The 14,045-nt window shown below is 44.5% G+C and overlaps 1 protein-coding gene across 6 annotated transcripts in view; it reads right to left on the bottom strand.

The window, feature by feature from the left end:
• The window catches only part of BAG6 (BAG cochaperone 6), a 2,260,316-nt gene that overhangs the window by 829,638 nt on the left and 1,416,633 nt on the right, over positions 1 to 14,045 (bottom strand). The gene's annotated exons all lie outside the window — the stretch shown is intronic.

Here is a 14,045-nt window from a genome sequence, read left to right on the forward strand (position 1 = left end):
AGAATTAAATAGTTGGGGTGACCTAATGGTTAAGATTTTTGCCTTACAAACAGAAGGTACAGGGTTTGAGTCTCACAAGGGATAATTGGCTAGGCTTAAAATGGCTTGCAAGGGCAGTTAGCCTAGTACTAATCTAAAAACCTAAAAAAAAAAAAAAAAAACCTAAAGAAACCTAACAGACCTAAGAATTGAGGGTTTTTTTTTGCAAAAAAAAAAAGGAGATAAATTCAGAAAAATAAAGACTGATCTGTTAAAAAATAATGATCACCATGTCTTTCGTGTACAGCAGCAAACGAGACCTGAGGTACTTGGGGTGGTACACTGAGGATAACGGAGAAGCTCAAGAGTTTTTGGTTGCCATGAGCTGTAGAAACAGCCAAGTAGGATCTGAAGGGATCAGATCCAAACCCATAAGGTGAGGGCAGAATGAAAATTAACATCAGATTAAATTTTTGTACTGATTTGGAAACAAAGGGCTGGCAGTAACTACTAGTGGAAGTGGACAAGCCAAGCCAAGAAGTTAGGTGATGGGAGTGAAGGTCTAGATAAGGTCTGCATGAACAACAGCATAAAAGGGTTCTGTGTAAACACAGCTGGAGTAGCCTCTCCAACACACAAGGCAGCAGCAGGGTAAGCCATACTTGTCAAAGCCAAAACAGGGTTCCAAGAATGATCCTGCACTTGTCGTGTTTGGTTTTCTGTATGAACCTCATGGATCAGAAGAAACTAAACAAAAGCATAAAGGTCCCAAGGGAGACATTTCTAGAGCAGCTTCTCTGCGATGCCTCTCCTAACAGGAACAGGGCTTGAGGAATAGAAGCTGCTGTATGCAAGTGGCTTTGGATGAGGAGTCAAGCACGTTATAGCAAGGCTTGCCACAGCAGTGAGAGAGCCTTTGCTCCACTGAGTGTTTAGGAACCACTTGGAATGTACTACGCAGACAACAGTTGAGTTGTCTGTATGTGAACTGGATTCCCTGGAATATAACTTGCTATAAGAAAGCAACTGGACAACAACACACTTGAGTATCCTCACATGGTACTTTCCTGCCAGGAGGTCGAAAGTTCTGAGGCAAAAGTTAAGTAAGCAGATATGAAGTGTTTTTTTAGGAGCAGAAGAAAATACAGTTGCACAAGTCCTACTTACCTGTAAGAGCAGATGTTTCTACATCACAGCGCCTTACTGGCACTCTGGTAGTAGTGCCCTATGACCCATCTATGGCAGTCTACTAAAGCTCAGCAGCACTGATGATGCTTAATGGGTGAAACCGGCCTGCTGTTTTAATGCATCTCTCTGCTACACTGTTCTGATTTTGTGGAAGGATAATAAATCCATGGTGGAATTTCAAAGCTGTAGAGTGCTGCTCTTTTTATGATTTGTTGAATTTGTGTGTTTGACTGAGCACTTGTTCAGTGCATGCACCACTTGCTGCAGGGAAGTGCTGTTTATATACAATATAATATGGCTATATCTATATCTCTCTCTCTCTCTCTATATATATATCTATATATATATATATATCTATATATATATATATATATATATATATATATATCTATCTATATATCTAGATATATATATATCTATATCTATCTATATATATATATATATATATATCTATATATATATCTATATATATATCTATATCTATCTATATATATATATATATATATATATATATATATATATATATATATATATATCTATATATATATCTATATATATATATATATATATATATCTATATATATATATATCTCTATATATATCTATATATCTATATATATATATATATATATATATATATATATATATATATATATATATATATATATATATATATATATATATATATATATATATACATACAGATATTTAGATATATATATATATATATATGTATCTAATGTATCTATATATCTATATATACTGAGCTTTTACTTACTAGACACTCACTTGCCCTAGACGAAAGCACCGACAACTACAGAAGACAGACATCCAGAACACTGACATCGCACGCTAGGTAAGTAACCGCTTGGCCATCCCAAACAAAAACCATTAATGAAACTAAACTAAACCCACCGATGTGGGGGGGCTTTGCTTCCCACACAGCCCTAACTAAATACACTAAATCCGAGATCACACTACCACGAGGGGTAAGGGACAAAGTTAAACAGGATGGCCAAGTGGTTACTTACCTAGCGTGTGAAGTCGGTGTTCCAGATGTCGGTCTTCTGAAGTTGTTGGTGATTTCGTCTGGGAAATGTCAGTGTCGGGCAAGTAAAAGTTCGGTCTACCAAAGAAGACCCATATATATATGTGTCTATGCAGAAGATCGAAAGTTCAAAAGACTGAAAATCAAAATATCTAAAACTCAAAATATTAAACGCATTTTTAATGGAGGGGCAAGCCCCCCTGCACCCCTCATGTGGGGGGCTGTGTCCCCTACACCCCCTGCTAATTAATATATACCAATGCCGAGATTGCACAACAGTGGAGCAGAGACAAATTCCATTTTCAATATTTTTGAGTTTTAGATACTTTGGTTTTCAGTCTTCTGAACTTTCCATCTTCTGAAGAGGACCAGTATAAATATATATATATATATATATATATATATATATATATATATATATATATATATGTATGGTTTACTATGAAAATGTCTAACGCTGAATGGTCGAACATAAATTGGTTGAAATCACTATCTGCAGGAATTAAAAAGCTGAAACTGTTTTAGTCAAAATTCAATGCTGAATTACTGTTTTGTCAATTAAATGATTTTCGACATTTTTCACTTTCAATGTTTTGACTTTTCGACATTATATTTCGACCAAGTGACCATTAGACCTTAATGCATTTGACATTTTCATAGTAAACCATAAATAAATATATATATATAAATAAATATATACATATATATATATATATATATATATATATATTAATTACATGCATTTGCAGAGTCTTAAACCCAGCAAGAACGGCTTAGGATTCAATGATTAACAAATTCCTCCCTCTCTCTTTCCTTCCCTTCTTCAGGTTCTACACATTCCAAAGTACACCTTGTATGGTAAAGCCCAAAAACCTTGCAATAGTCTGAGGCCTAAAGGAGGTGTTCCTACAGTTTATGTGCATGGAGGTCTGTAGAGGATAAAGAGAAGTTATGTACTCACCATAACGTTCCACCCGAGAAGTTACACTTCATTTTTCTGCAACCTGTGGGTATTCAGATCCATATCGGATCCAAGCCGGCAACGTTTCAAGCATCTGCTCTGAGCGCCAAGCTCTTTCCCCTTACCCATAACTCATCACCATCTCCTACCTACTCAGATGGAACGTTATGGTGAGTACATAACTTCTTTATCTGAAGTAGTCAACTTCATTTTATCTGCAACCTGTGGGACAGAGTCCCCAGCTACTCAAACTCCTGAGAAGCCCTCATGGAAGGATATTCCTGAGCACTGCAGAGCTGAAGAATGCTCTCCCTCTGGAGATCAAATCCAACTTATAATGAGAAATGAAGGTATGTAACCCTTGCCCAAGTTGCTGCCGCACAAATATCGTCCAATGAAACCCTAGTCCAAAAGGCAGCAGAAGTCACCATACATCTGGTAGAATGAGCTTTAATAGGACCAGACGGGGGCAGACCTTTGTTCTTTGTAAATTTGCAAAATACACAGTGAAATCCATCTAGCTAAGAAACCTTGGAGATGGCTTTACCTAAAAGGGTTTAGAAAAGGACACAAACAACTGATCAGACTTATGGAAGGGCTTTGTTCTGTGTAAATAAAAATGAAATTGCCTATGAACATCTAGTAAATGCAGCTTATATTCACCCTTGTTCTGAAAATTTGGAAAGAAAATAGGCAGGTTAATTATTTGATTAATGTTTGACTCAGAAGCCACCTTTGGTAAGAAAGAAAGGTTTGTGCAGAGAGAAACCCTGTCCTTATGGAATATCAAGTACGGGGGCACGGAAGTCAAAGCCTGTATCTCAGAAACCCTCCTAGCCGATGTAAGGGCCATTAGGAAGGCTGTTGTCCAGGATAAGAACTTCAAATGTACTGATGCTGCAGGTTCGAACGGGGAAGCAACTAAAGCCTGGAGAACCAAGGTAAGGTCCCAAGGAGGAACAGAGTCCTTAATTGGAGGACACAAAAGAAAGGTGCCTTTAAAGAAAGTCTAGAAGCGGCCAGAGCATTCATGTCTTCGCCGACGTGGAAATTCGAAATAGCTGCCAGTTGCACTTTCACAGTGGAGGAACTAGCCCCTTGCTGAAAAATGTTGGTTAAGAAATCCAAGACTGCAGGAACACGGGCTGTACAAGGATCCAGGTTTCTCTGAGAAGCCCAAATAGTGAATCTTTTCCATTTACTGGGGTAAATCTTTCTAGTAGAGAGGCCTTATGAGACGACACCAGAATAGTTTTTACTGAAGATAAAAGACCGGTAGTCTTGGCAATCAAGGGAACTGGAACAACCAAGCCGTTAGCTTGAGGCTGTTTAGGTTGGGCGGACAAGTGCCCGAGGGATGAGAAATGAGATCCGGACAGGGATCCAGAAGCCAAGGAGGAGATAGAACATGAGACCAGAGGAAGGGGAACCACACCTGAGGAGGCCAGAACGGGGCAATGAGGATCACTTTGCTTTCTGAATAAACTTTGGAATGAGTGGTAACGGGGGATAAGCGTACAGTAACCTGGGAGGCCAAGCATGGACCAGAGCGTCTCTGGGGGGAATCCCCTGGTAAGGGAATCACTCTTATGGCATTAGAAAAGCCTGACTCAGTCTGTCCACTAAAATGTTGGAGCATCCAGGGATATGCCTTGCAATCAGAAACCTACTGGTGGAGATCGCCCACTTCCACAGTCTCATGGCCTCGCAACACAGAGGGTAAGATCTGGTTCCTCCCTGTTTGTTGATGTACCAGCCAACCGACATGTCTGACTGAATTGCAATAGTCCCCGGAGGAAGAACAGTGTGGAAGGCTTGCAACGCTACAAGCACTGCTCTCAACTCCAGAACACTGATGTGCAATCTGGTCTCGAACTGGGACCACGTGCCTTGGACCATCCTCCCCAGATAATGACCCCCCACCACCCAAGCTGGGAGGCGTCCGTGGTCACTGTGGCTTGGGCTGTGGGTGAAACAAATAGGCACCCCGCTAAGATCTCTGGGGATTGGAGCCACCAGAGGAGTGATGCCCTGCAGGCTTTGCTGATTTGATGGATATTCCATGGGGAGATCTAGCCAAGACCACTGTACGTCTAGAGTCCATTGAAGAACACGCATGTGAAGACGCGCAAAGGGGAGGATACAGATTGCTGCAGCCATTGAGCCCAGGGATCTGAGAATGTCACCTGCCTTCGGTAACCTGGGGCCAAGAACTATTGATATATGGACCAGCAGACTCTGGACCCTGTCTGGAGTTAGAAAGGCTTTCAGTCGAAGGATGTCCAGCCATGCCCCGATAAAGTCCAACATCTGCACCGGGTCCAAGAGGGACTTGGAAACGTTGATAGTGATCCCTAGCCGGTCTGCAAGATGAAGGAAGGAGTCTCTGGCTTGGCAAAGACGACGCTTGGTGGAAGCAGTGAGGAGCCAATAGTCTAGGTAAGGGAATACCTTAGTTCCCTGAAGCCTCAGGTGAGCCGCTACGACTGCCATTACCTTGGTAAACACCCTGGGGGCTGTGGTAAGACCGAAGGGTAGGGCTCTGAACTGGAAATGATTGGCTCCCAGCCAGAAGCAAAGGAATCTCCTGGAGCGTCTGCGAATCTTGATGTGGTAGTAAGCGTCCTGGAGGTCTATCCAGCACATCCAGTCGCATTCTCCAAGATAAGGTAGAATGGACTGTAAGGTGACCATCCGGAATTTCTGTTTGGCGACAGCCAGGTTTAAGGTTGACAGGTCCAAAATGGGCCTGAGGTCCTTCGTCTTTTTTGGCACTAAAAGAATCTGGAGTAAACGCCTGATCCGGACTGATTGGAGGGAGGGACTGGTTCGATGGCTCGTTTGTGAAGCAGCTTGGAAATTTCTAGTGCTGCCGTCTCTCTGAGTGGCTGGGACATCTGGTTGGCTCTTTGGTTGGACGGGAGGGGTAACAAACGGGATGGTGTAGCCTCTGGATATTATTTGAAGCACCCAATGATCTGCAGTTATGGACTCCCAAGCCATTGGGTGCAATGATAATCTTCCCCCGACTGCCTCCAGAGTAGGACAGTCGGGCAACCCCTAAGGGCTGCTGCATGGGCCTGTCAGAGAAGGGCTTCCTACACCCAAAGATCCTCGGACCCCCTCTGCCTCAGAGGCGGCGTCTGTCCTGTCCCTCTCTGCCTCTAGGGGACGAGTTGCCCTGAGAGTCCTGGGAAAACTGTGATTTCCGGAACCACATCTTCTTTTGCCCTCTCCGATACTTAGAAGAGGATCTTTGAGGACTAGAGAAGCAGATTCCGACAGCAGACAAAGTCTTCCCATCTTTTTCACTCTGGACAAGGGCGTCACATATGGTCTTCCCAAAAAGAGAAGAACCATCGAAGGGAACATTCGTGAAAGACGCCTTGAAGGGGTCCATAAATTGACACAGTCTGAGTCAAGCATGTCACCTCATAGCCACGCCAGTCACAGCCGCCATAGCTGCTCCTTCCATAGCATGGGAAAGGAGGTGCATGGACATGTTTGATTCAGACTTCAGTGTCAACATTTTCATGAAGAACAGACGCTTGTCCGCCAGTGACAAAGACTCTGGGGGTGACTCAGCTAACTCCGTGATTAGGTATCGCTACAGTCAGATAATGTGTGCCAAATAGTTCAGCGCTCGGATGGAAAACGTCACTTAAGAATACACTCGCTTCTGAAATCGATCTACTGCCCTGGACTCCTTGTCTGGACGGTGGACCGAGGAACTTTCCTGAGCCAGTTTCCTCTTGGTGGCTGCTGCAACTACCAAAGCATCCACGGGGGGGATCCTTTATACCAGGCCCGTCTGTCCTAGGGTGGAGAGAGGATCTTGTCCGGTCATTTAGGTATCGGCTCTATGGTGTCAGGCTCCTTCCATGCCCGCGTGGTGATAAGATCAACCGGCGGGGACACCCAGGACATAGATGGGTCCGTGCCAAATGCCTACAGGAACACTGACCAACCTCCCCTCTGGTGGAGGATCTCCATGATGTCTCCAAAGGAGACATCCTCGGGAGGTGACCTGGGGGAACATTCTCCATCTAAATCAGTGTCTTCTGTCAAGGACTTGGGGGACTCCAGGTGCCTCCTTTTACACGTGTGCTTACGAGGACCCTCTTCAGTGGGACTCTCTGAAGAGGGCTCGTGAGCCACGGGGGGTTCCTCCAGGGGAACCGCCTGGGGCTCCTCTAGCACAGGCTGTCCCTGAGACAAGCTGAAGGGAGTCATAACTGAATCTGAGGGAGTCTGGGCGGAATCCACGGAAATAGGCTGGGGTCTCTATCACTGGGAGAGAACCCCCTCTCCCACGTCGAACTCCGATGGAGAGCGCACCTCTTTAGCACCCAACAAGTAGGAAGCTCTCCCCGGGTCCGCAGTGAGGATTGTGGCAGAGGCTGGGGTAGCCAGAGCTCCGAAGGAATGGCTCAGATCCGACAAAGTCAGAGCCGAAGACATTCCATCCCCTCGGGTCCAACTCCCCGTCCTCGGCCCTGAGAGCTGCTCAGATCCGATCAAGTCGGATCCAAGGAACTGAAGGTAATCGCTGGAGTCGAGGTTGGGAGGAACCATCGGTGCCGAACCCCCAGCTCCGAAGATCCTCGGATCCATAAACTCCGAAACTGCAGACCAGATCGGGGAAGGAGAAATCGGATGAAAGAAGGGCATGGAGGTCCCCCCTCCAGAGGGAGAGGGGCCTGGCAAGACTCCCATCTGGATTTGGGTCCGAATAAATCTCATCATCCTGTCCATATCCAACTGAGAGAGACTCTGAGTCGAGTGCGAGGAAGCGACTGACTCGGATCTGGCTGGATGCTGTGAAGATCTGGATGAAGGCCTCGGTTCCGAAGGCTCCATCAGCTCTGGGGAGAATCTAGGGGAGTGGAGCCGAGGAGAGACAGGTTTCAGCACCTTGGAAGGCGGGCTAGGGAAAGAATCCTGATCTGGAGACCGTTTACTTGGCCTATCCCCCCTTCTTCTCTCTGTCTCTATCCTATCCCCCCTTCTTCTCTCTGTCTCTATCCTTTTTCCTGTCTCTTCCTTTGGCCTCCCGTTCAACAGGTCTAGCGGGAGGGTGAATCCCAGCCTGAGGGGGGGGGGGGGTTGGGCAGAAGCTGAGGAAGCCGAGACAAAGTTTGAGGAGCCCAGCATGGAAGCATGGAGAAGGCCTTTAGCCACCAGTTTGGCCTTCCTCTCCTTCAAGGCCCTGGGGTTAAAACCGGTGCACACACTGCACTGTACTGATAAATGGGGAACGCCCAAGGCAAACAATACACAGAGTGTGACCATCTGCCTGTGAAAGCTTATGGCCACACACTGTGCATTTCTTAAATGTAGGTTTAGGCTGATCAGCCATTCTACACACACACACAGCCACACCTACCAAACTCCAACACACTTATGACCACACACACCTATGGGGAAGGAGGGCCTACACTAAACTACTTCACCAAACTAAACTTTTTTTTTTTTTTAACCGACGGACAAGCGCTTGGGGGAGGAAAGGGAACTAACTGAGAACAAACTTTCACTACACACGAAAAAAGACCAAAAGACTCTTACTACAACCCTAATGCTCAGAGCTACGGAGACCACGATGCTGATGCACGAAGCGGCAAATGAGATCTGGAGGAAGGCAGGAGATGGTTATGGGCTAGGGGGAGGAGCTTGGAGCTCAGAGCAGATGCTTGAAAAGTTGCCGGCTCGGATCCGATATGGATCCGAATACCCACAGGTTGCAGACAAAATGAAGTTAACTACTTCAGATCAGCAGTTAGCCACTGCTATTCAGAAATAATCGCAATGCTTCCCATTCAAAGTAAAAGGGGTCTAATTATGTGGCGCTCATCTACCCCAAGAAGAAATGATTACTTTTGTTATGAGACACTTTTAAGGTTAGGGTTCTTCAACAGTTTCCATTTTTGAAGTGAAAGCAAACATGCCTGAAAAATCATTACAACAAGGCAGACCAAGTTTAAGTGTTTATTGTACAGTTTATATAAAGCAAGACAGAAATGGAAAATGTGAGTACATAACATTTTGTATTATGACAAAAAATTAGAATGCACAGTGCGATGAGATACCGAATACTCCTGTGGAATTAGTTGGCAAGGAGGGAAGGGTTGGGGGACTACGTAAGACAGACAATGTCAATAAATCCATTCAGCTGTTGCTTTCATTTTATCCAGTTACATTTTTTTAAACTAAGCATTTCAAAGAAAAAGTTAACGTTCAGTTGCTTCTAAAATGTCTATATGGCTCCATTCGCCTCACAATTATAGAGGCTAACTTAATGACTAAACAATGAATCACCCTATAACTGGCTTACCATGAAAAGCACATTGCTGAAATGCTCATAGTTAACTTAGCTGTTCTGCTATGCAATATAAATAAAAGTTATGTACTTTCCATAATGATAGATCTATGTTTCATCTGGTTCAACTTTTGGGTTGTTAGATCTGATTGGATCCAACCTCGCTGCCTTATTCTAAAGCTGTGGATCTGAGGCTCTGATTCTTCCCCTATCCATAATTCATTCCTCCCCACTAAGCTATGTCAAGAGTTTGCAAACCTGAACCTACATAAGGATCTACTTATATTACAAAAGGAATCTTTTAGATAATTCACTTAATGAAAATGTTAACACTACAATAAGGAATGCAGGAAAACTTTTTAACAGACAGGGTCTAGGTGAGAACTGCCTGGTCACCAGAAGCAGTCAGCGACCACACTGGAAGGGGGAAGGGAGGGATTACTGAACCAGGAAAAAAACAGACAAAATGGATCTATCGTTATGGTAAGTACATAAAAAGAAGTTATGTACTCACCATAACATTCCATGCTTGTAGTCCATCTCGCCCTTCATTCTTACATATGGGTTCGGAGATGATCCTCAGCTCCGACTCAAAGTCTCTAAGTTGGCTCATGGCAAGGTAGGTATCCCATAATGCACTAGAAATCCCCAGATCTTGTTTGCTGCCGTCTATAATAGTGATATAAAGGTATTTCCACAAGGAAAAACAAAGATGAAAGGTCTCCAACTCTAAGGAAGATAGACATTATCTTGTCTCCACATCCACCAAGGATACATGGACAGGGGTAGGTGGGTGGGTTCGTAAGAATGAAGGGCGAGATGGACTACAAAAATAGAATGTTATGGTGAGTACATAACTTCTTTATGTTCTGTAGTCCTATCTCGCCTTCATTCTTACATATGGGACAGGGCCCCTAGCACCTTTTTCTCAAGTGGCTCACGGGAATATACTCCTAAGAACCGTGGAACCAAAGGAAGTTCTACCACTGGAGGCAAAGTCCAATTTGTAATGAGTAATAATGGTATGAGGGGTAGCCCAAGTTGCTGCTGCACATATACTGTCCATTGGAATTCTGGCTTGAAAACCGGCAGATGTGGATATAGATCTGGTGGAATGAGCTTTCATTTTAAATGGGAGTTCTTTACCATTAGAAGAGTAAATAAAATATATGCAATTTGAAATCCAGTTTGATAACGTTATCTTGGAGACTGGCATTCATTTTCTAGTCTCCGAAAAAGATATAAATAACTGGTCTGACCTCCTAAACTCTTTGGTTCTATGTAGATAGAACCTTAACTGTCTGTGTACATCAAGTTGATGAAACTTATATTCTGCTTTGTTTGTATGATTTGGAAAAAAGACTGGCAGTTCAATAGTTTGATTAATATTTGATTGTGAACATATTTTGGGGACGAAGTAAGGGTTAGTGCGAAGGGAAACTGTCTCTAAGGAATATTAAGTAAGGAGGTTTGATTGAGAGTGCTTGCAGCTCTGACACTCTTCTGGCGGACGTAATGGCTACCAGAAAAATGGTCTTCCATGAAAGGAACTTTAAATCACTTGTATGTGAAGGTTCAAAAGGCGGTGAGGTAAGTTTTGAAAGAACAAAATTTAGATCCCAGGGAGATATAGGTTCTTGAAAAGGAGGTCTTAGTAAGGTAGTGCCTTTTAAAAATGATTTACATAATCTGTGAGCCATAAGATTAGGTTCATGTTGCCCCAAATGAAAATTGGAGATAGCTGCTAATTGAACTTTGATTGAAGCAGCAGCTGATCCATGATGAAATAATTTGGTTAGAAATTCTAACACTAAGGGAATGGAGGCTGTGCATGGATCTATATTCCTAGCTTGTGCCCAGACAGAAAATCTTTTCCACTTGCTAGCGTACAATTTTCTCGTAGAAGGTTTATGAGAAGATGTCAGGATATGAGTAACCACAGGGGAGAAATCATGAAGCCTGACTAGGGATGGAAGTGGAGCAGCCACGCTGTCAAGTTGAGGGTGTGGAGACAGGGATGGAACGTGCCTGACATACGTGTCAGAATGTCTGGTACTGGGTCCAGAGTCCATGGAGCATTCAGAAGGTGAGGTCAGAGAAAGGGGAACCAAATCTGATGAGGCAGTAAGGAGTGATGAGAATCATTCTGCCTTCCAAAGTCTTTGCTTTCTGGATAACTTTTGATATTAGTGGAAAGGGAGGAAAAGCATAAAGAAGTCCTGAGGGCCAATTGTGGACAAGTGCGTCTCTCGGTGTCTCCCTCTGGGGGGGGGGGGGGTAAGGGTGAAGTAGCTGCTGCATTTGGTGTTCACTGGGGTGGCAAACAGATAGCAGCAAGGCTGTCCCCATTTGCAGAAAATCTGTTCTGCAACTTTCTGATTCAGAGACCACTCATGAGGTATCAAAGATTGCCCTGCTGAGCTTGTCGGCTATCACACTGGTTTTCCCCGGGATATGCACTGCAACTAGAAAACGTTGGGAAGATATCGCCCACTGCCAAACACGTAGAGCCTCTCGACATAGGGGGTAGGATCTGGTTCCCCCTTGTATGTTTATATACCATACCACTGACATACTGTCTGACTGGATTGCTATTGTCCCTAGAGGAATAGAGGAAGAAAGTCATGAAGTGCTTTCAATGCTAGTAGCACTGCTCTCATCTCTAGAACACTGATATGCAAGTGAGCCTCGTCTTCTTGCCATGTGCCTTGGACTGTCCTTCCTAGATAATACCCCCCCACCCTATCTGGAAGGGATCCGTGGTCACGGTAGCAATGGGTTGGCGAGGAATGCATGGTCTCCCTATCGTTAGTTGATTGGACTGGATCCACCAACGAAGGTCCTTTTTGAAAGATTCCGTTATTAAAATGGGATGAGAGAGAGGCAGTTGCTGAAGAGGCCATTGGGAAAAGAGTAGCCATTGTAGAATTCTCATATGTAGTCTGGTTAGAGGAACTAGAGTTATAGTAGAGGCCATGGTTCTCAGAAGTTTGAGCACCGTCTTCGCCTTGACCTTGTGTTGGGGAAGCAGGCTGTATATTTGTCGTCTTAGATTTTGCACTGTGTCTGAAGGAAGGCGAGCCATCATTGCGACTGTGTCTATTTCTGCGCCATTAAAAGTCACATATTGAGAGGGCAACAAGACAGACTTTTACCAATTTACAGTGATGCCTAGCTGAGTGCAGACTCAGATGGTTGAATCCCAGGCTAGTAGAAGTAGGTGCCTGGTGGTGGCAGTCAGGAGCCAGTCCAGGTATGGAAACACTTGGAATCCAAGATGTCTTAAGTGAGCCGTTACTACCGCCATGCATTTGGTGAGCACCCTGGGGGCTGTGGTGAGACCAAAGGGCAGAGCACGAAATTGGTAATGACTGGCTCCCAGCCGAAAGCGTAAATGACTCCATGATGCTCTGTCCATTTTTATGTGGTAGTACGCATCTTGGAGGTCTATGGAGCACATCCAATTGTCTTTCCCTAACAGAGGGAGTACAGACTGCAGTGTTACCATTCGGAACTTGGACTTCTTCACTGATTTGTTTAACTTGCTGAGATCCAAAATGGGCCTCCAGTCCCCTGTTCGTTTTGGCACTTAATCTGGAGTAAGTTCCGAATCCTAAATGGTCTGCGGGGACTGTTTGAATGAGGCTTTTTTGAAGCAACGTTTGGACTTCTATAGTTGCTTGATCCCTGTGATTGGGTGGAACATCTGGGATTCTCTTGGTTAGATTAGGTAGAAAAGAGAAGGGAATGGAGTATCCTCTGGAAATTATTCTTTGTACCAACTTGTCTTGTGTGATGTTGTGCCAGGCTTCTGGGTACAAAGATAAGTGACCCCACCCCCCAGTCTGGCTCCAGAGAAGTGCATCCGGGCCTCCCTTCAGAAGTGCTGATAGGGACGTTCACGAAAGGAATCACGGTCACCTTGGTTTTGCAGCCCCCCCCCCCCTGTCTCTAGGGCAACATCTACCACTATTTCCTCCTCCTCTGCCTCTGGAGAAGGAATCACCTTGTGCGTCTGGGAAAAATCTCTGAGATTTCTTGAACCACCCCCCCCCCCTCTCTTACCTTCAGGGTATGGTCTAGAAGGGAGGGAAAAACATACTCCCAAAGCAGAGGGTCTTCCCTTCCTGCTCGCATCTGGTGAGTGTGTCTTTCATCTTTGGTCCAAACAAAGAGGAACCGTCAAAGGGTGCATTGGTAAATGTAGATATGAAGGGCTGCGCAAAGTTACATAAACGCATCCAGGAGTGTCTCCTAAGGGAAACTCCTGAACCTGCTGCCCTGCTCGCTCCATCTGCTCCGTAAGATATCAGTCTCATGGAAGAGTTGACAGAGTTTAAGGTGAACAACTGAGCAGTAACCTTCTCAGGGACTCCTTCAGTTAAAGTACCTTGGAGAGTATCTCCTAGCTCTTTTAGAGCTCTTTGAAGCATCCTAGTGAAATGGATGAGGTAATTCAGCGATCTGAGTGTAAAAGCCACTGAAGAAAAAATACGCTTCCTGTATCTGTCCATTGTTTGAGACTCTTTGTTCGGTGGGTGGACAGATGAGGA

Source organism: Protopterus annectens, chromosome 9.part0 (assembly GCF_019279795.1).
Source record: "Protopterus annectens isolate FY-2018-M chromosome 9.part0, PAN1.0, whole genome shotgun sequence".
Taxonomy (NCBI): domain Eukaryota; kingdom Metazoa; phylum Chordata; order Ceratodontiformes; family Protopteridae; genus Protopterus; species Protopterus annectens.